The 23,310-nt window shown below is 37.9% G+C and overlaps 1 long non-coding RNA gene across 3 annotated transcripts; it reads left to right on the top strand.

Moving 5' to 3' along the window:
* Positions 1–13,905: 13,905 nt before the first annotated feature.
* LOC131641146 (uncharacterized) lies at positions 13,906–15,718 on the top strand. 3 transcript variants are annotated; one of them, XR_009295439.1, is made up of 4 exons: positions 13,906–14,554; positions 14,627–14,706; positions 14,808–14,999; positions 15,243–15,718. It is a non-coding gene; the product is annotated as an uncharacterized LOC131641146 (long non-coding RNA). The 3 variants fall into 3 exon arrangements; XR_009295437.1 differs by having other exon boundaries at positions 14,632–14,999; XR_009295438.1 differs by having other exon boundaries at positions 14,627–14,999.
* Positions 15,719–23,310: the final 7,592 nt, after the last annotated feature.

Raw genomic sequence — 23,310 nt, 5'->3', positions numbered from 1 at the left:
ATGGAACTAGACCCATTTGAGTTCATTTCTCATTTGCTAGAGTCTTTTTTTACCGCTTCTATCCAGTTTATTCCTGAAGTTGAACTTTGGTCTCTTGCAATATTATTGAGAAGGAATTTATTTTGCACCTCTTGAGGATTCTTCTTTCCTCAACAATGGAAAGTTCATTTGTGATTGATGTTCTTATCAGATATTGAAATATTTATTTTCCAGCAGTGTTGGAATTTGTGCTTGAAAGCAAAGGGCGGCTTTTGACTTTGAGCAACTTATGTTATCCCCATCATGTTTTGGTTGACAACAAATGGAAGCCTCTTTATTTAAGCAAGTTTGTATGTCTTCACGTACCAATCTTATCTTCAAAGCAAGTGATAATCTCTCAGGCTTTATGAACTTCTTGATTCCAAATGGAAGAAGCTCAGCAAATGGTAAGTCGCTTCAGTATAAGTGACAGTTTGCATCCAAATGGAAGAAGCTCAGCAAATGGTAAGTCTCTTCATCAGAAGTGACAGTTTGCATCCAGTTAATGGAAGAAGCTCAGCAAATGGTAAGTCCCTTCATCAGGAGTGACAGTTTGCATCCAAATGGAAGAAGCTCAGCAAATGGTAAGTCGCTTCAGTATAAGTGATAGTTTGCATCCAAGTGGAAGAAGCTCAGCAAATGGTAAGTTCCTTTAGCATAAGTGACAGTTTTCATCCAAATGGTGGAAGAGGCTCCGCAAATGGTAAGTTCCTTCATCAGAAGTGACAGTTTGCATCCAGTTCCTTTTCTCAAGCCGCGTCCTTGATTAAAGAAGAAGTTGATCCCTATTCTTAGCGGCAGCTTATCGTCAACTATTGAGATGGTGATTTGATTTTATTCTACCTTCAACTATTGAGTTGGTAGCTTATCGTCAACTATTGAGGCGTTAATTCAATCGTCTTCTACCTTCAACTATTGAGTTGGTAGCTTATCGTCAACTATTGAGGCGGTAATTCAATTTGCTTCTACCTTCAACTATTGAGTTGGTAGCTTATCGTCAACTATTGAGACGGTGATTCGATTTTCTTCTACCTTTAACAATTGAGTTGGTAGCTTATCGTCAACTATTGAGACGGTGATTCGATTTTCTTCTACCGAGTTGGTAGCTTATCGTCAACTATTGAGACGGTGATTCAATCTTTCTCTACCTTCAACTATTGAGTTGGTATCTTACTATCAACCATTGAGTCGGTAATTCTCCTCCTACCTTCAGTAAAAGCTGGTAGTCCACCTTCAGTAAAAGTTGGTGTATTCTCTTATCCCTAATGAGAGATGATGCTTTAACCTCTCTGGTGCGAAATGTTTTCCCCAGTGAAGTTTCTTTTCCCTGCAAAGTCTCATTTCTCCAATGAAGTCTTGTTTTCCTAGTGGAGTTATTCCCGCAAGACATTTGTTTTCCCCAGTGGAGTTCCTTCAGCTCTCCCCAATGGTGTATTGTTTCATCATCGAGACAGATGCATTCATTAAACATTGCATTCCATCTTAGGATCAAAAATTGTGTGTTTTATATATTTAAGTCTCTTCGATCGCGTCGAAATGAAGATTTCCAATCTTCATATCTCCGGATAGAAGAAACTTAAATAGGGGCATCTGTCATACCCGAATTTTTGACCCTAAGATCATACATCATTCGCATATCAATCATTAATCAAAAGTTTCAACTTAAAACTCTGTTTGTGGTGTTGTGCTCAATTCAACTGCAAAGGAATCATCAAGCACCAATGTTTTTTTCTTGTATATGTTGTTTTACTAACCAAAATACAAAAAATATTGCCTTGTGCTTTTGTATGTTTGTGTTTTGTAGGTACCAAGTCAAATTATCCATCAAAAAGGGCATTTTTCAACAATTTCACTGTGCAAATCGATTTGCATAATGTGCAAATCGATTTACATAACTGATTCTGCCCCAAATTTTGCTTCTATCATCAGTGCAAATCGATTTGCATAAGGTGCAAATCGATTTACATAACTGTTTTTGCACCAGATTTTGCCTTTTTCAGCAACGCAAATAGATTTGCATAAAGTGTAAATCGATTGCACTAGTGCGGATTTTGAAGAATGAAGGCAATTTTCAGCTTTTGAAGGTGATGACATCATTTGCAAGTGTGGGAAGCATGACTTAGTTCTTATATTTGATTTCCTACGTCATTTTATCATAAACCCTCATGTGATCACATCAAGACCCTTGGATCATATTTTTGGCTCCAAATGCATTTCCCAAGCCTAATTCTATTTTCCAATCCTAACTCCAATCCACAAAAATTCCCAAGCCTAAGTCCTATAAATTGAGGCATTCCCCTCTTCATTTTTCAAGCTTTGATAGCCAAGAAAACTCTTGCTCTTTCTCTCCTCACCTCTTCGAAACCTCTCACTCAAAGCTCTTTTTCTTCCATAAAAATTAGTGAGTCACATCTTGAACCTCACTAATTTAGAGCTAAACCCCACCTAAACACTACTTTCTTCATCAATTGTGAGAGATCAAGGCTTGAGGTTGTGTATTCTTGAAGAAGATTCAAAGTTTGTGAAAGATTTGGTAAAGTTCTACATCCTTTCCATAATTCAAGACGTGATCCATTGTTTTTTATGTTTGATGCACCTTTGGTGCTACATTGCTGAGTTTTGCTTGCTTACTTGATACATTTTTGTGCATAATTTGATCCAAGATCACAAGGTGTTTAGTTTTATGTTTAAACAAGTTTTCTTCTCTTGATTTGCTTTTTTTTGGAAAACTGTGTTGTGCAAATCGATTTGCATCTGGTGCAAATCGATTTACATAACTGAAAAACTGAGCAGATTTGAAAACAGAGTTATGCAAATCAATTTACATCTGAACAGAATGTGTTTTTTACCTTTTTTTGACTTGTTTTTGGTTCTAACTCTTCTTCTACTCCATTCTTTTGATATTTTCTTTGAATCACAAGTTAGAGGCCTAATTTCTCTCTAATTTCAATGGACTTAGGGCGTCGATAGGATGAGAATCCATATCCGCAATATTAAGTGATTGAAATTATGGATGAAAGGAGCTTTTGAATGTGGTTCCATCTTTTATTTCTTTTTCTTTTGATCGATGAAAGTCTTTGATACCTTGAGAATTCTTATGGATTCTTGGTAAAGACGAGATCGCTCCCTATTTTTTCTTTTCGTGCAGTATTGCTTTTGGAGAGTGATCTACATATCGCTTCTCTCGCATGCATTAGCACATAAAGTTTTGACCGGCCTCGTTGTAGTGTGATTTCTACATAAATCACTTGGCGATCTGCTTAACATATCACAATATTTCGTGTCCCGAATAAAAAAGATCAAACACTGAAGAGAATTGTATGTGGTTGATTTAAGACTTATGGAGGTTTATTGTGTAGTTGCTATGATTTTATCAAGCTTTTGATAAATGTTCATTGAATTTAAATCCGAGAACATCCTTCACTCACCATCGATCTTCATTACTAACTTTGATAATATACTTGACAAGTTTCAAGATGGTTATCTTTAACATCTAACAATTGACTTTAATTTCTGCACTTTATTATATTGCTCTTTATATTTTTCTCTTTATTGCTTTATTTTATCATTTCACCATATTTATGTTTCCGCTATTTTCTCTTTGTCCATTTGGACGTTTATATTCCGCTATTTTCTCTTTGTCCATTTGGACGCTATGTTTATGTTTATGCTATTTTCTTTTTGTCCACTTGGACCATACTTTACTTTTGTGCTAAAACACTAATAAACAACAAAAATCTAAAAAACGCGTAAGGTTCTCTCTTGGACTATTGGTTACTATCCCGAGCATTTTGGAGACTTAGACTTATGAACTTAGTACCTCTGGACCCTGTTATGATATTGTTACTCTGTTGTTATTCTGTCTGTCTGGCATTGGATTGTTGTCTGTTAGTGTATGCAGGTTTTTCCTTGAAAGTCCTTGATGGTTAATTCCAAGGCATTGATATAAGGATTTTGTCCGAAAACAGCCGTTACTCTGCCCGATTTTCGTCAGATTTTTAATGTGCTTAATGCAAAGTGGTGCTAAGATAATAAGTTCATCTGGATCCCCAAGTGGTAATGTGTTGGTTTATTATTGATGAGTCCAAAGGATGGGAAATCTACCTTGACTCATAATGTCAAGTGTTGGCTTCTTCTTCGGTTAGACTGTTCTTTTCCTTAGCGTTGGATTAAGCCGCTGGAGGGATCTGATGGTGGAGATCTGAGGCCATATCATAGGCAAGCTTTAGTCTCGTTCACTGGATCACATACTGCAAGCAAAGGAATAAAAACAATCTGCAGACAGCCTGGTTCGAACCCAGGCCTCTAAGGTGGAAAGCAGTATCCCACACCAGTTGTGCTATCATTACCACTAGTTAATACAACCATAACCAATAAATAAATATAAATTGTAAAAATATTCAATAATAATTCAAACCAGAGTCACAAAGGGCCCCACCACACGCTGCATAGACCAATTATGTTTGGGAAGAGAGTTTTGACTAAATTGACTGGCGAATATGATCTGTCCACGCGCGAGGAGAGAGAGACAATGTTTGACCGGCCATTGATTCAACGCCACTTGTACGAGACTGATCCGAGAAGACTATTCATCATCTTCTACATAGATACCTGCGGATTTAGATTTGGAAATTGCTGCGGATTTTCTTATGAAAAAACCTTCGAGATTAAAAACCTGCAAAATCTGGTTAGAACGGAAACAAGATGGACTCTTGTCCACTAATTTGGACCTTCTGAATCCATTGGTGGTGTTTTCGTGTCCTGAAAACGCTTAAAAACCTGAAACCGAAGCCAAAGAGACCTTATGCCCTAATGATGGCAAGTCACCATACTTACATTAAAACTCAATATCAATGCATCAAAATCATACTAAGCATCCATAAAAACACATATGCACCTACTACATGGGCTGAAACGAGTCAAACGAAAAGTTTTAAGTTTGAGAAAATTTACCAAAATGTGTTACACTTGGAGAAAGCAATTTTGTACGTGTGAGCCCCTTGTAAACGATTGGGAACACCTCCTGCAGCCTTCAGGAATATGTAACGACGCCTGGAAGGGATCGAGAATGGCTAGGGAGATCAATACGAGTTGCCCTAGCTTTTGTGAGATTTTGGAATCTTTGAATCCTTGTTCCCTTGGCTGCAAAACGTGTCCCCTTATGCTGAGCATGTTATAGTATATATATAGAGAAATTTAGGTCAAACAATGGGCTTGGATACTTTGATTCTTGGAGAGAAAGAAATTTTGGTGAAAATTATATAATTCTTTTGTATTTTTGCATAGAATCTTGATTCAATTCTTACAATCCTATTTACCACGTTTTTCCCCTTAAATGAGGAGTATTTTGATGATTGAATTTGATTGTAAAATCAAATCCTTGATTTAAACTTAATTATTTCATATTTATATGATTTATTAATATTTAAATGAATTAAAATTCAAATAAATAAAACAATTAGTTTAGGAATACTCAAAAGGTCCATGGACACGTTTGGAATGCATCTTTTAGGCCCATTAGTCCAAAAACACCAAAGTATGCATTTAGGGTTTTGTGTTTTTCTTGAGAATCGACCAACTTCTGAGCCTCGTATCCCCTTCAATTCTTATCATATGGAGATGATATAGGACTTTTTGGAAAGCCCAAGATGTCCTCTACAACCTCCTTTTGGTTTCATCTCAATTGAGTTCACCATGTTCAAGTTATGAGTTTTGAGAAAAAATGACTTTTTGCGATCCTTTGGGAGGACCTGTAATGTTTTGGCCCATATCTCTCAAATGGTGCATTTTTAGCCTTGGCATGTGAGAGACAAAGTTGTAGAGAATTCAATTTCTTTCAAATTGAGCTTTGGATGGAAAATTTCTGATATTCCATGTGGGAGTTATCACTGGTCAAAGTTTAGTTGACTTTTAAGTCAAAAACCCTAATTTAGAAACCTTGGATTTTGTTGATTTCTGAACTTTTCTTGATAAATCATGATCAATCCTTGATCAAGTAATGAATGATACTTCAAAATGAGAATGTTGACCAAAAATCAGGAATTTTGACTGTACTTTGACCACTGTTGACTTTTAGGTCAAATTGGTCTACTGTTGATCGTTTGAGCAGTTGATCGATTAATCTTGTGAACCAAAGCTTGCAATTTGGCATGAGGATCCTTTGGGGCATATGAGAGACCACGGAGCCCATTTGAGGTATCAGAAGTTGATTTTATTTTGAGAAATACAAAACCCTACTTTAGAGGCTGTTGTTTAGGAGAGAGACTGCATGCTTCCTTCTTGTGTATCTTTGAGCGTTTGAAAGTCAGATGGACTAAAATATGAATAAATATGATGGGCAAATTTTAGGGTATGACATGATGCTTTAACCTCTCTGGTGCAAAATGTTTTCCCCAGTGAAGTTTCTTTTCCCTGCAAAGTCTCATTTCTCCAATGAAGTCTTGTTTTCCTAGTGGAGTTATTCCCGCAAGACATTTGTTTTCCCCAGTGGAGTTCCTTCTGCTCTCCCCAATGGTGTATTGTTTCATCATCGAGACAGATGCATTCAATAAACATTGCATTCCATCTTAGGATCAAAAATTGTGTGTTTTATATATTTAAGTCTCTTCGATCGCATCGAAATGAAGAATTCCAATCTTCATATCACCGAATAGAAGAAACTTAAATAGGGGCATCTGTCATACCCGAATTTTTGACCCTAAGATCATACATCATTCGCATATCAATCATTAATCAAAATTTTCAACTTAAAACTCTGTTTGTGGTGTTGTGCTCAATTCAACTACAAAGGAATCATCAAGCACCAATGTTTATTTCTTGTATATGTTGTTTTACTAACCAAAATACCAAAAATATTGCCTTGTGCTTTTGTATGTTTGTGTTTTGTAGGTACCAAGTCAAAGTATCCATCAAAAAGGGCATTTTTCAACAATTTCACTGTGCAAATCGATTTGCATAATGTGCAAATCGATTTACATAACTGATTCTGCCCCAAATTTTGCTTCTGTCATCAGTGCAAATCGATTTGCACAAGGTGCAAATCGATTTACATAACTTTTTTTGCACCAGATTTTGCCTTTTTCAGCAATGCAAATAGATTTGCATAAAGTGTAAATCGGTTGCACTAGTGCGAATTTTGAAGAATAAAGGCAATTTTCAGCTTTTGAAGGAGATGACATCATTTGCAAGTGTGGGAAGCATGACTTAGTTCTTATATTTGATTTCCTACATCATTTTATCATAAACCCTCATGTGATCACATCAAGACCCTTGGATCATATTTTTGGCTCCAAATCCATTTCCCAAGCCTAATTCTATTTTCCAATCCTAACTCCAAACCACAAAAATTCCCAAGCCTAAGTTCTATAAATTGAGGCATTCCCCTCTTCATTTTTCAAGCTTTAATAGCAAAGAAAAATCTTGCTCTTTCTCTCCTCACCTCTTCCAAACCCCTCACTCAAAGCTCTTTTTCTTCCATAAAATTAGTGAGTCACATCTTGAACCTCACTAATTTAGAGCTAAACCCCCACCTAAACACTACTTTCTTCATCAATTGTGAGAGATCAAGGCTTGTGGTTGTGTGTTCTTGAAGAAGATTCAAAGTTTGTGAAAGATTTGGTAAAATTCTAGATCCTTTCCATAATTCAAGACGTGATCCATTGTTGTTTATGTTTGATGCACCTTTGGTGCTACATTGCTGAGTTTTGCTTGCTTACTTGGTACATTTTTGTGCACAATTTGATCCAAGATCACATGGTGTTTGGTTTTATGTTTAAACAAGTTTTCTTCTCTTGATTTGCTGTTTTTTTTTTTTGGAAAACTGTGTTGTGCAAATCGAGTTGCATCTGGTGCAAATCGATTTACATAACTGAAAAACTGCGCAGATTTGAAAACAGAGTTATGCAAATCGATTTACACTCTGTGCAAATCGATTTACATCTGAGCAGAATGTGTTTTTTTGCCTTTTTTGACTTGTTTTTTGTTCTAACTCTTCTTCTACTCCATTCTTTTGATATTTTCTTTGAATCACAAGTTAAAGGCCTAATTTCTCTCTAATTTCAATGGACTTAGGGCGTCGATAGGATGAGAATCCAAATCCGCAATATTAAGTGATTGAAATTATGGATGAAAGGAGCTTTTGAATGTGGTTCCATCTTTTATTTCTTTTTCTTTTGATCGATGAAAGTCTTTGATACCTTGAGAATTCTTATGGATTCTTGGTAAAGACGAGATCGCTCCCTATTTTTCTTTTCGTGCGGTATTGCTTTCGAAGAGTGATCTACATATCGCTTCTCTCGCATGCATTAGCACATAAAGTTTTGACCGGCCTCGTTGTAGTGTGATTTCTACATAAATCACTTGGCGATCTGCTTAACATATCACAATATTTCGTGTCCCGAATAAAAAAGATCAAACACTGAAGAGAATTGTATGTGGTTGATTTAAGACTTATGGAGGTTTATTGTGTAGTTGCTATGATTTTATCAAGCTTTTGAAAAATGTTCATTGAATTTAAATCCGAGAACATCCTTCACTCACCATCGATCTTCATTACTAACTTTGATAATATACTTGACAAGTTTCAAGATGGTTATCTATAACATCTAACAATTGACTTTAATTTCCGCACTTTATTATATTGCTCTTTATATTTTTCTCTTTTGTTGCTTTATTTTATCATTTCATCATATTTATGTTTCCGCTATTTTCCCTTTGTCCATTTGGACTTTATATTCCGCTATTTTCTCTTTGTCCATTTGGACGCTATGTTTATGTTTCTTCTATTTTCTTTTTGTCCACTTGGACCATACTTTACTTTTGTGCTAAAACACTTATAAACAACAAAAATCTAAAAAACGCGTAAGGTTCTCTCTTGGACTATTGGTTACTATCCCGGGCATTTTGGAGATATGGACTTTTGAACTTAGTACCTCTGGACCCTGTTATGATATTGTTACTCTGTTGTTATTCTGTCTGTCTGGCATTGGATTGTTGTCTGTTTGTGTATGCAGGTTTTTCCTTGAAAGTCCTTGATGGTTAATTCCAAGGCATTGATATAAGGATTTTGTCCGAAAAGAGCCGCTACTCTGCCCGATTTTCGTCAGATTTTTAATGTGCTTAATGCAAAGTGGTGCTAAGATAATAAGTTCATCTGGATCCCCAAGTGGTAATGTGTTGGTTTAGTATTGATGAGTCCAAAGGGTGGGAAATCTACCTTGACTCATAATGTCAAGTGTTGGCTTCTTTTTCGGTTAGACCGTTCTTTTCCTTAGCTTTTATTTTACGTATTAGGATAGCCTCTACATCTCCTCCCCTTCTTTAATTTTCAAAATCTTATCCCTTTTTCAAAAAAACTTCTTATGTTTGTAAAACCTTTTAAAAACCTTTCTTTAAAAATATCTTTCGCCCTTAGTGGCCTTTTTCTTCAAAAAGTTTAGACACGACTAATTGTTGAAACGAGTGGCGATACCCCACGATTTTGAAATTGATTGATATAATGAGATATTTTCCGCGTGAGAGAGCAAGTGGCATACTCGTGGATTTCTATCCGAGTTGGAGACCTTCTTTCATTTGTGATATAAAGAACTCATTTGTTCCCATGCTCAAGATCAATGGCTGAGTATTTCTCTCCGACGACGATGAAGTGTTTATTTGTTTTTAAAACGTTTTCCCTTTTAAGCGGAACTACATTAGCTCTGACTTTTCCATTGCACCGAGGAGGTATGTAGGCACAAGGCTTAATGTCTTGCCGAGCTTATTTTAAAAATAAAACAAACCCTTTTTTAGCACACACGACACAGATTTTCAAAAAGGTTCCTGTGGAGTACTACTGATATGAGGGGTGCTTAAAATCTTCCCCTTGTATAATCAACACCCGTACCTAAGATCTCTTCTTTTTGTTTTAAAAACAAACTTTGGGTTTTTTTCGTTCTTTTCCCTTTTCCTTTGGAAATAATAAAGCGCGGTGGCGACTTTCACTGAAATATTGAGTCGAGTCAATCCTATGGCTTCGGTTTCAGATTTTCCCCGCTACACCATGTCTAAAACGGATAAGAAATATACGGCTTTCATGACCGAATCGGGAAACTATTACTACAACGTAATGCCCTTCGGCCTAAAAAACGCTGGGGCAACGTACCAGCGAATGATGAACAAAGTGTTCTAGACAGAAATCGGCGATATGCTCGAGGTATACATGGATGACATGATCGTCAAATCCCAAGAGGAAACCGACCACGCACTTCATCTCAAAAAAGTCTTCGAACAGGCCCGGAAGTGCAAGATGAGATTTAACCCAAAAAAATGCACTTTCGGAGTCCGAGCTGGTAAATTCCTCGGTTTCTACTTAACAGCAAGAGGGATTGAAGAGAACCCGGAAAAATGCAGGGCCTTCTCTGACTTCCCTACACTGAACTCGAAAAAATCTATCCAATTCTTGAACGGAATGCTCACATCATTGTCCAGATTCGTGGCCAAGTCCGCCCAGCACGCTCTCCCCCTCTTCAAACTTCTGCAAAAGGAAGTTGCGTTCGAATGGACAGACGAATGCGAACGTGCTCTCTCCCATCTCAAACAAGTTCTCTCATGCCCACCTGTCCTCTTGAGGCCCGACGTCGGGGAAATCCTTTACCTATACCTAGCCGACGCCACCGAATCGGTTAGCGCCACCCTCATCCGAGAGACCCCTGAAGGACAGAGACCCATCTATTCCCCGTCGAGGTACACATGCCCACAAGACGTACCGAAGAACCACTAGAGGAGGAAACTAACGGAGAAGCCGTCTGAGAGGAACTCGATCTGGTCGAAGAAATCCGAACGGGTGCCACTCTGCGCGAAGCTTCGCTCAAGCAAAAAATCACTCTGAGACATGACACAAAATTCATCAGACGAGAATTTGAAGTGGACAGTCTGGTTTTCAAGAGAAAACACAAAGATTCTCGCGAAGGCAAGCTAGCCGCAAACTGGGAAGGCCCATATCGCGTCCGAGCGAAGACCGAAAATGGGGCATACTACTTAGAAAATATACAAGGAGAAGAACTCGCTCGACCTTGGAACGCAGAAAAACTCAAACAGTACAACATATAGGAGCCAAAGACGCTCGGAACACAAGTGCGTCCCGGGTACACGCCTAGCACCTCATAATGAAACAAAACGACAGCAGCCCGCTCCCTTAATCGAGCAGACTCCTTGTCCTTCGAGGAGCACGAATGTCGAGCACCCCGTCGTAAGCAAGTACCACGACGACAGAACACCCTGCTCGCGAAGGGATAGTTCACGCCATGAGACTCGGACCTCAACACCACGAGGTCTGAGACTCACCCCCTCTAGGCACGTGTCCCCGGCTGTTGACCATAGTTCCACACCCTTGGCGACCAAATATAATAGAGCAAATCTTCTACTAACTAACACACTAGAAGAACTACGATAATAATACTTTATTCATTAATCAAGCAAGTTACAAAGTATAAGCGAAAACAAAAGCAAATGAAAACACATCATTCTGCCCGGCGCATAAACTCCTCTGAGTGAAGATACTGGAACAAGTCCTCGTCCCACTCCGTCTCAGAGCCATCAGAGTTAGTCACAACCCTCACACCCGAGGACTGAGCCTGCTGTCGCTACCGCGAAAATTAACAGAGTCGCCACTAACATATTTATCCTAAAAAGGAAGGGAATGCCAGCAAACCACAAAACAAAATAACGGTCTCACGACCAGAGAAAAAGGGTAAGGGAGTCGGTTACGCGAGGGGGAGGTATTAGCACCCCTCGCGCCCATCGTACTCGATGGTATCCACGCCTGTGTCTAAAACTATGGGTGTGTAACAAATATACGCTAATCTGGACTAAAATGAATGCAGAATGTAGGGAAAAGAAAGGATTATGCTCGCACGGGCCCTACCCCGCTGCCTACGTATCTGTTTTGCAGAATCAGAGCTACCGTAGCTCAGCTAACTAATTTCTGTTTGTTTTGTGTTTTTTAGGTGAACGAGTTACATTCGCACTCCGCTGCTCGACCTTTGGAGACTTATGCTGGGAATGGAGCGGAAATAACAAGCTCTTAAGAAAAGAAAATCAAAGAGTGTGGTTTGTGTTTTAAAAGATGCATGAGGAAAACCTAAACTAAGGGGGAAAGCTTACTACCTAATGTTATCATACAAAGGGTACAAGTCTAAGCTAAGCTATCAACCTGCGAGGGAGAAGGGGAGGCACACAAGAATATCACACAAACGAGCATCCGCTCGTAAAGCAAACAAAACCAACGGTACTGACCGAATGGTAGAAGAGCGGTCCCGCCATAGCCAAGGGGAGCAGCTCAACCCAAGTCAACCAAGCATTAGACCTCGCGAAAATGATCGGGCCATAGACAAGAGGGAGGACCCCTCTCAGCAACCAAGCCGTCACGGATCGTAAAGGAAAACGGTGCGTGCGTACACCGAGCATCAACGTCGAGCGACACGAGCTATAAGAAAGGCGGGGGTCCGGCTGCATGAACCCTTTTCCTGACATACTCGATAACAAGATCTTGTGCAAGTTCAAAAGCAAGCGACGCGAAGCGTGCGCATAATGAACAGACTCGATGAGACTAGGCGGGGGTTGAGTACTAACCCTTTCCGCATGCCTTCCATGAGGACTTAACGGAGTGCCATATAGGACTTATTACACCGTGACTCCCTGCCGCAAAGCACAAATGTAAACACACCAACAAAAACAGAGCCTCTTTCGAGGGCTTGGCCAGATGCATGTCTAAATCCTACTTCTCATGTTATAGGATGATGCGGAAAGCGGTAAAAGGGACCAGGAGACAATACCGAACGGATAGCAAATCCGCAATGAGCTAGCAAGCGTAAGCAGAGAAGTCCAGAATACTTCGCGTAAGCCAGTTTCAAGCAAGGCAAGTCAGAAAGCGTTGTCGTGAAAATAGATCACAAGCGACATGTGACACGCGTCGAGCATAATCACATAAGCAACCTGCAAGAGAACACAAGCCAGACAATGCAGGAATATACATCTCAATGAATGAGAGATCGGATGAATCCCGTCGGGAAGAAGTTCGTATCCCACAAATAAAGTGGAACACGACTCAAATCAATCGCACTAGAAGCGAATTCGTGTCCCACAAATAAAGTGGAACACAAAGTAAGTCGAATTGCACTCGAACCCTCTCAAAGTACCTCGCACATCTCAGCAAACAAATCAGTAATAACAAGGAGACACGCACCCGCCATAGAAAATAATAGAAGTTAAATTCTAAGTAAATTCTAAAACAAAATCTAACAAGATTAAATTGTTTTTTATGACATTTTTATCTAAGAATAAGAACAAAACTATGCACAAAATATTAAAATTCTAACAAGCAAAAGGTATGACATGTTTTTATTCATTTTTTATCAATGCGAGAAATCTAATCGAACATAATATTTTTCATGGTATTTTATCAAAGAATTAGAACAAAACTATATAACAAAGCATTTAAATTCTAACAAGAGAACATGTTTTTTATATTTTTTTCATGCAAAAGTCTAACAAATGTAATTGTTTTTATGTCATTTATTATGCTAAAAATAACGGAAAGCAAACTAGTTAAAAAAAACTAAAACTAATGTGAATTAATATGAAACAGGGGGGTTTAAGTGTGAAAATCATGGTGTAGAGTCAGAAGTGGCGCACCAGGCCCAATGGCCTTTATTGTTACAGTTTTCAGATTTTTTTGTGTGTCAAAAGAGATGTTGCATTGGGCTCAAATGGGAAATTCATACAACATTCAGTACAGGCCCAAGGTTCTAAATCCAAATCCATGGTTTTCTATTAGATTTTTATGATTGGTCCACTAATCTCAATTAATCTCAATTATGCAATTAATCTCCTAAGTTAACACAAAATAGCAAGAGGATATTAGGGTTAACAAAAGTGACGCATCAGATTACCAAATTGACCCTTCCTCTTCTCTTCTCAGACGTGAAACGGCGGCAAGAAGTTCTCCGTCTCCGACGAGATTCTGGCCTCGCTCTCTCGATCACCTCTCCTCGCTCTCATTCAAATACTCAGCGCCGCCTCATGCTTCTTTATTCAAGAGTATCTTTCGCTATCAATCTCTCATGTCTTCCCCGTCCGAATCGGAATGAAGATCGCTCCGATTTCGTTTGTTGAAGCGTTGAGTCGAAGAAACCTGCCGCAATCAGTGATATGATGTTGACGATGATGTGCTGCGAGAGGTATTACGAAGATGAAGAAGATCGTAGGTTGACTATGATGATATAGATGTCGGTGCGTTGATGTTTGCGGATCTGGATTTTAGATCGATGAAGATTGAAGATGAATTTCTGGCGATTATGCTCTTTATGTTGATTGCGAATGAAAATTGATGATGAAGCTTGTGGTGAAGATTATTGCAGACACGAAGCGAAGTTGACGATGATGATTATCGCTCTGTTGTTGCGGCGACTTTTAGAAGATTGAGGCGTTCTTGTTGACGGAAGATGAAGAAGGTGAGGATTCACGTATCTACGAATTCGGTGCTGCCTCCTTTGAAATTCAGGTATGCGTTCAATTTCTAGCTCTTGAAATCCGCTCTCCTTTTCTCATCTCTGATTCTCTGTGTTTCGGCCAGCTCAGAGTCTTTTTGATCGAAGATTGATTGAATCTGTTAGAGCTTGATGCTGAAAAGAGAATTTGGAAGTTGAATCGAAGGTGAAATTGGAATGTGTTCGAGATTGAATCAGTGAAGTTGTAAGGTTGATGATGAGGTTTTTCTGTGAAGCTTTTTCTGAGTTTTGTGTATGAAATTGCAGAGAGAATGGAGATTGAAGATCGATTATGGTGATGATTCTTTTTGCAGAGACGATGAAAATTCTGGAAAGTTTGAGGATGAGACTCAGAGAGAAAGATTGGGAAGTTGTGAAGAGATTTTCGGTTTTCCCGATTTGGAGATTGAGAGGAGAAGGTTGAAGGAGCGTTCCAAGTTTGTTACGTTTCTGTTAGAGGTGATTTCCAAAATTCTGTTATGCTTCTCGTTATCTTTTTCTGCTCTCCTCCTTTTTGTTATCGATTTCTTCTACCTTTTCTGTTATATTCTGGAACCGGTTTTCCTCCCTCCCTTTTTGTTATATCTTTTGGTTTTCATTATCTGAATTTGTTTTTCTCTCGTCATTCAATTGGAGAGGTTCTGAGATGATGAAGATTCTTGAATTATGATTCAGAGAGATTTTTTATGGATTCATTTGCAGGTGCAGGGCTCGTGGGTATTGGCATGAGGTGCAGGTGGTTTTGAATGAATGCAGGATTTTTGGTTCGGTTTCTGTGACGTCTTGTGTAGCCTGGATATGTGAACAAATTTTTCAGGATGAATAGAATCAAAAACCATATACCAAAAGTGTTTTTATGTATTTTCTCCCGACTGAATCATGGATTTGGATGTGTAATGGATAATACTATATTTTGTAATGGGCTTTGAACTTGGACTCTTGGGTTTTTTGTTGTAATTTTTGTAATGAAGTGGACTTGGACTCTTGAGAGTTTTTTGTAATCTTGTAAAAGTTTGAATGGGCTTTTCTTGAATTTGAATGGATGAATCTTGCAAGCAATTTGAATGAATTTGAACCTTGAGACTTGCATATCAAAACATGTGAAAGAACCTTCCATTTTTAGCAAATTTAAACAAACTCTTAGACAAATCATGAGCTTAAAAACTTGAATCCAATCAATTAATCTCGAACACCAATTTGAATTCGGAATTCTTTGAATTTTCCACATCCGAATCATCTTATCTTGCACCAATTGTAATCTATGTCTTCAAACTCAAGCAACGAGCATACATGATATCCCCATAGATGTGCGCAAGCATAAGAATAAACAACTTGATTCATGACCCCAAAGGACACCTTGAAACATAGTCCTTAGCTTGTAACTCTAAAGGAAACTCTTTAATATTTTTTCTTTAATTTTGAACGACGAAATAAACGTCGTTGATAACTTATAGCACAGAGAAGAGGGCAAATTTTGGGGTGCAACACCTGCGCGCTCGAACCACGAGCCCCTTGAGAGTGCGAAGTGGACCCAGCAGAGTCCTTCTTCTTCTTCGTTCCCTTGACTCAACGAGAACAAAAAACCTTGGAAACTTTCTTCCCTTCAGCACCTCCCATTTCTGCAGAAAATTGAGAAAAAGAGGCTCAAATAACCTCCTTTTATAGGAAGAGAAAGGGGAATAAAGAAGCATGGGAACTGACAGAAGAATTAAATAGTTGCAGGACCCTTGGAAACAACGTGCACGATGCCCAAGGAGTCAAACGCATGCGCATAAACTTCGAAGAACGAGGCAAACAGAAACATTAAATATAAGATAAAGCAAGTTCAAATTAAAAAAACCATCGAGAAAACAGCCCGCAATTGTGCCCGACTAACGGCCATGAAGGTCGAGTCAGTGAATATCTTTACAAAGCAAAAACGGGGGGCATTCCCCCCGGAGTACAACCAAAATCACAAATGGCGCGCATGCCAAACTCTTAAACAAAAACTTTAAACATCTTCATCCATCTGGATCTCCTCGGCCTCCTGAGCTGCGGACTCCTTCCTACCGACCGTGAATTCTGGGGAAACGACCTGGCCGCCCTCCACTCGGTGGTAAGGGCTGGTACCCTCGATTACTAAATCCACCCCAGGATTTTTCAACTTAAGCTGGGCCACAGTGGAATTATAGGTATCCTCGGCAGCAGCCACACAGTCTTCGCCCAAAACCCGTATGTACTAGATTAGATCCGCCCGGGTCAAGAGAGCCTTCTCCTCATGCGTCTCGTCCTAAGCAAGGGCCAAAGACCGATGAAGAGAAGCCTCCCTAACCGAGGAAGACAGCATCGCTCCATAAAGGGTCTGGTAGAGCAGAGTGTACTTCCCCTGCACGTCAGCCAGAGCATCCTCCTTGGCACTCAGACTAGCCCTCAAATCTGCCAGCTCCCAATCATGGACCTTTAACTCCTCTCGCACCTCATCCAAAGCAGCCGCTTTGCTCCTACAATCTTCCTCGACCCTCTTTACGGCCTTTGCGGAAAGAGGCGCTGACCGAGCATAGAGAGTAGCCAGCTCTAAAACCCTGACGACAGTGGCGGCGTCTTGCACCAGAAACCTCTGGCGGACTGCGGGATCCAGGCCCTCAATATGGAGAGATTCCGCCCGGGGAATGGTCAGAGAAGGGCCACCCTTGAAGAACCGAGTCTGAAGAAAACGCGAGGACAAGGTAAAGGGACCACCAGTCTCCTCCTAAGTCAGATCCACAACATCAACCCTAGGCCGCTTATGACGGACCAGAGCGTTCGGATCTGGTTGCTGGTGCACGGGGGAAGGATGAACGATAGCAGGTCTCAGAGAATCCCCCTGGTCAGAAGCACGAAGGGGAGATCCAACAGCCACCGGGGAAGAGGACAAAGTGCCCGAACCAGTCGTCGGGGTACTTTGCACAGCTGCCAGTCGAGGACCAACACTCTTTTTAATCACCACCTTAGTCTTGCTCGCATGCTTAAGCATCCTGTCATGACACGCCCGGTCCATGGATCCTGACAAACAAACACAAACACATAAGAGTCAGCTCGTTATAACGGACAGAATACACACATAAAAAGAGAAAATAGCAACAGACAGATACTGAGGTAGGCAAAGGCTCCCTCGTCCGTCCCACTCGCCAGCAGGTCTTTGATATAATAAGACGGGGCTCCAACACCGGCTCCCCGCCATCATTAACTACGGGCTTCCCCGATAGGTCCAACTTCGCGACCAGAGGGAGGCCCCGCACAAATTCTTGAAGAACGGCGATATCATTCCATCCGTCCACATCTAGATCCCCGACCCTAGTAAGGTATTGGTCGGTGCCGTAAGCAAAATGGTCTCGCGACTAGAAAAACCTAAACTTCGGTTTTCGAGCAGTAACGGGCTCTCCTATATCATTAAGGACCAGGCGGCCATGCACATCCAAGGTCGGTTCCCGAGAGAAAACAGAGTCACGAGCCTCCTTGGATTAAGGACGAATAAGATAGAAACGCGTTTTATAAATCTTCAGAGAGTCGGAATACGACTTGAAGATCTTCTTCGTCTGCTTCAGAGACACCCAACCGAATTGACCGTGGGCAACTTTCCGTTGCACGCAAAAGCAATAGAAGAACAACGGAGTGGTCGCGGCTATCTTTAAAAAAGAGAAAGTCAACTCGAACGCCCGAATGAAGGCGATCGCATTAGGGTGAAGCTGACCGGGCGCCAGTTCCAGATGATTGAACACAACGATCTGAAAGTCAGTAAAAGGCACCCTAATGCCCATCTCCCAAAATACCACCTCGTACATTGGAATCAGGTCAGGTGCATACACGTCACACACCCGGTATTCCTCCCCGGGGACAACTACGGACCATCCGTTCTTGTTCACATCCCCCTCGGGATCCACATGGCCCCCGATCTCCAAGAAAATATCGAACAGGTCCTCGACGAAATGACTCTCGGTCTCGAGTACCTCCTTTAGCACCCAGGAGTTTAGGGACACCACTCATTGGGTCGGAGGCGTCGCTAATGACGAGCCCGAAGTCGACAGACGTCCTTGATCGGCCATAATCACCTGAAAAGCAGAGGAGAATAGTGAATTCGACAGCACAATCAAATACACCCTTCCACCGGTGTTCAAAGTGAAAGGGAGCACAAATGATCAAAGGACGAAATATCCTCGACCATGCCCCTCCCCGAAGAATCGATCGTCAAGCAAAATGCCATTCACGCTAACCCGGGCTAAACATACACACTCCCCCTAGGGCAACATTTCCGGAGACAAACCTAAAAGCGCACTAAAGGAAACACAGAATCCCTAAAAATAATCAGTGAAGTAGAAGCTCAATCCACGACAAATAGTCTACCAATTTGCAATCGTCAACGGCGGAGAAACCAGCCTTCTCCACCGTCTACCACCAACAAACCACAGAACCTACATCCAAAGTCACGCCAAAAACCCTACCCTAACCACATTCCATACATTTCTAGACAATCAAAGGAAAAAATAGGGAACAAAACGAAGGAGTGAACTTACGATTAAGATTCTGATGAAGATAACGACTGTTACTGATGAAACGTCACGGCGGAAGACGTGGTCGGCGATGGGAGAAGAAATGCACAGGGAACAAGCTTGAAAAGTTTGAAAAAGAAGACAGTTCAAAGTATTTATAGGCGCCAAAGAAACGTCACACGCACCGCATGTGACCTCTGCGAATGGAAGGGTCATCATTAACCCTAGGAGCATACGGCTAGACTAGTCATTATTACGCATTAAATACGACACGTATCTCGAACAACTAACTCCCAATCGACACACCTCCTAGATCCCGGCCTAACCGCCCCTCTCCCAGTGTTTTCTTGGCCCGTTCAGAGGCACCAGGTCCACCGCCCCGGCAGAGCGCCTCTTCCTAGCTTCCTTAAAGTCGTCACTCCCACAGTCGGAAGCAACGACTTGGGGGCTCCTGTTATGGACCGGCCCAATTATTCCAATTGGGCCAATCCACTCTTTGGCCCATGGCATTCTGGTCCGTACACGCGACAGCCTTCCCCGGCTTGCTCCAGGCAAACACGGGACATAACCGAGCACGCTGAAGCCTCGTGCTCGGCAATGGCTAGTTATCCGCGTTTTCTGGCCAAAAACCACGCGTGGGTCCTCAAAAGATGGAGTCCGTTTTTATAGAACTGCCCTATAAATAGCCCTCTAATCCTATAGGGCAAGGTAATCTCTTTTCAACCCAAATTCTCTCACTTTCTGTTGTACCTTGTTGTCCAAACGCTTACTTTAGCATCAGAGTGCCTTGCAGGTACAACCACATTTTTTCTCTCAACCGCCCAGAAGTCCAAGCCTCACAATTGTCAGCCACTTGTTCTGCCCGTAACGATCAAAATTCTTTTGAGATATTTTAATATTACTTTTGAATTTTTTTTAGGATGAATCGAAATCACAATTGATATTATCCTAATCAAATATGATATAATATGTTGAATAACTAATATATTTTATGAAACTAAAACGAACAAAGATAAATATACCTGAGAGCTTCGTGTTGATAACGTGTTATGAAATTAACCAAAATTATATAGAGATGAAGGAGAGATGAATGAGAGAAAGATAAGAGAGAAAGTAATCTTGTATATTCATCTTCAAGTTCACGTAGCATTGTAACATGAACCATATTTATAGTACATGACCAATAAACAACCATTAACTTAAGGAATACACAAAGGTTACAAAATTAACTCACATGAGTTAAAAGAATATAGAAAATTAGATAAATGAATATCTACATCTATTTATTATTATTCATAAAGATTGCAACATTTAAGTTAATTTTTACTAAATAAATAAATATAATAATTAAGAAAATATAAAAATTAGTGGAAAAAGAGATAATATTTTATTAATTAAAAAAATTAATTAATAGAATAAATAATAATAAATAAAAATTAAATTAAATAGAATAGTAGGAAATTACAAATATGTCTTCAATTTTGACTTCAAAAATTGCTAACTGACTTAATAAATTTTATTAAATTATTATTATTATATTATTAGCATTTTCTTATTTTAATTAATTAAAATAATAGAAAAATTGTGAAATTTAATTTTTATTTAAAGTATTTAATTAATTGGAGAGGAATAATTGGGAAGAAGTTATAACTACTTAAATGGTTTGTCATACATAGTAGGATGACCCTTTCCATTAGAATTAACTCCGATCAAAATAGGACGACCATTTCCATTCACTTTAAGTTTCTAATATTTTCCACTAAAACACGTCACTTTTTCTCAAATTATCTCACTATATTAAGTATTTATGACAGAATTTTTCATACATAAGATTTTTCCTCTAATTATCTCAATATATTACGTGTTAATGTCATAGAAATTTTAATACATAAGATTTTTAATTTATTTATTCCAATAATAAATTTAATAGAATCAAAATATAGCTACACGATACAATTATAAGAGAGAACTTAACTACAAGTTTCTAGGTGTGGTTTATGTCATTTACCAATGAAAATATGATAAGCATCCTTTACCATCATTTAAGGAGTGACAAATAGGAAAAAATTGCACACGTGTAAGAGATAATTATACACTTATCGTATTTTAATTAAAAAAATAATACAAACCACACCTACGAAATTATATCTAAATATTCTCCTTATGTTTATAATAACTTTTCACTAAAACACCCCATTTTTGTTCTAATTATCATTTTAGTTCAAATAATCAATTTAATGAAATTATGGATATAATAACTTCTCATTAAATTTAGAAAAAAAATAATTGAAAAGGAATAAATAATTAAGTAAAATTAAAAATTAAAAAAATAAAGAATATAAATACAATGACACCCTCAAATTTGACAAAAAAAAAGTAAAATAATTTCTTTTTTAACATATAAAAAAGTAAAATTAAAAAAAAGGTTGACAACATAATTATAAATATACCCTCAAATAACAACCTAAATATATAAAAATTAGGACAAGACTTAGGTACAATTCTTTAGATATGGTTCTTACTATTTTCCAATAAAATTATGATAAGTGTATAATTTTCTCTTACACGTATGCTAATTTCTCCTATTTTCACTCACTAAATCATATTTAAGTATACTTGTCATATTTTCATTGGAAAATAGTAAGAACCACACTTAAAGAATTGTTCCTAAGTTTTGTCCTAAAAATTATTATTATTATATAAAAAAATAGGAGTTTAAATAATTAGTGGGACAAAACGTGAAAGTTACATGAAAAGGTAGATTTATAGAGAAATTTTATTATTTATCATTATTATTATTAGAGGTTAAAGGTAGTACACTGATAATGTAAAGTCGTTCGATTGAGATTCATTAATTAGCCAAAAATAACAGTGTGATTTGACACTTAACATAGTTATGAATGTAAAGTCGTTCGATTGAGATTCATTAATTAGCCAAAAATAACAGTGTGATTTCACACTTAACATAGTTATGAATGGTTAACAGTGTAAAATATATATTTTTTCTTTTATTATTATTATTAAATAAAAAAGAAAAAATATGAGTTTAAATAATTAGTGGGACAGAAGGTTAGGTTTTTAGCGAAATAATGAGAGAAAAGTTACTTTTAATTCAATAAATAAAAATTAATTTTCACTAAGGGTTTCAACCAAAATGATTTTAAAAATTGAGATAAATCTAATAATAAAATTATAAAAGAATTAGAGAACGTGGAAGTTGTTTTCTAATAAGTTAAATTATTCTAAATAAATAAATATAATAATTAAGAAAATATAAAAGTTAGTGAAATAAACAATAATAAAATCAAATGGAATAATAGAAAATGTATATATTTTTTCAATTTCGACTAAACAATTTGTTAAATGACTTACTAATTTGGTGACTTATCAACTTTTATATTTATATATATATATATATATATATATATATATATATATATATATATATATATATATATATATATATATATATATATATATATATATATATATATATATATATATATATATAAGAATGACATTTTTATATAAAATATGAGAATAAATCAGAACCATTAAATTTTAAAATAAATGGATGAGATTATGTTTTATTATTTTTTTCTCTCTCTTCCATTATTTATTTTAATAATGGAGGATATATATATATATATATATATATATATATATATATATATATATATATATATATATATATATATATATTTAAGTTAGCCATTATGGTGCATACACTCAAAATTTTAAGGCTATGTTGGGAAGTTTGGAGTGGAAGGGAGTGGGAGTTTTAAAAAATAGGAAGGATTGACAGAAAAAGAATAGAAAGATTTTAGTTTGGAGGGTTTGGTTTTCTTCGTAACACCAAAAATCTCTAATTTTGAAAAACTCAAAATTTATATTAAAGGAGGGTTTCGAGGGTTTTGGAGTGCTTTGACAAAATGTTCAAATATAATTCTTGTCGTCATAGTATTTCAAAAAGTAAAAATATGTTAATGATAAACATTATTTTATCATTCTAAACTAAATCTTTTTTTAAAACATTTTAAAATTTCTCTATATTTTTAGAAAAAAAAAATTGGAAGCCCTTCCTTCAACTCCCCTCTAAACTTTGAAACATAGCTTATCTATTTCTTTTGAGAAATTGTAGCTCCCCAATTTTTATTCATTTGGGTGAGAAAGAAGATCAAACTATGTAATTGAAACTTGAAAACTCCATGTTATATGAAAGCTTTCAGGAACTATACTTGAAAACTAAACAATTTAAACTCTAG

This window comes from Vicia villosa, unplaced genomic scaffold (assembly GCF_029867415.1).
Source record: "Vicia villosa cultivar HV-30 ecotype Madison, WI unplaced genomic scaffold, Vvil1.0 ctg.003534F_1_1, whole genome shotgun sequence".
NCBI classification, from domain to species: Eukaryota; Viridiplantae; Streptophyta; class Magnoliopsida; order Fabales; family Fabaceae; genus Vicia; species Vicia villosa.
The sequence above is the reverse complement of the archived record's forward strand: the minus strand, read 5'-3'. Positions and strand labels throughout refer to the sequence as shown.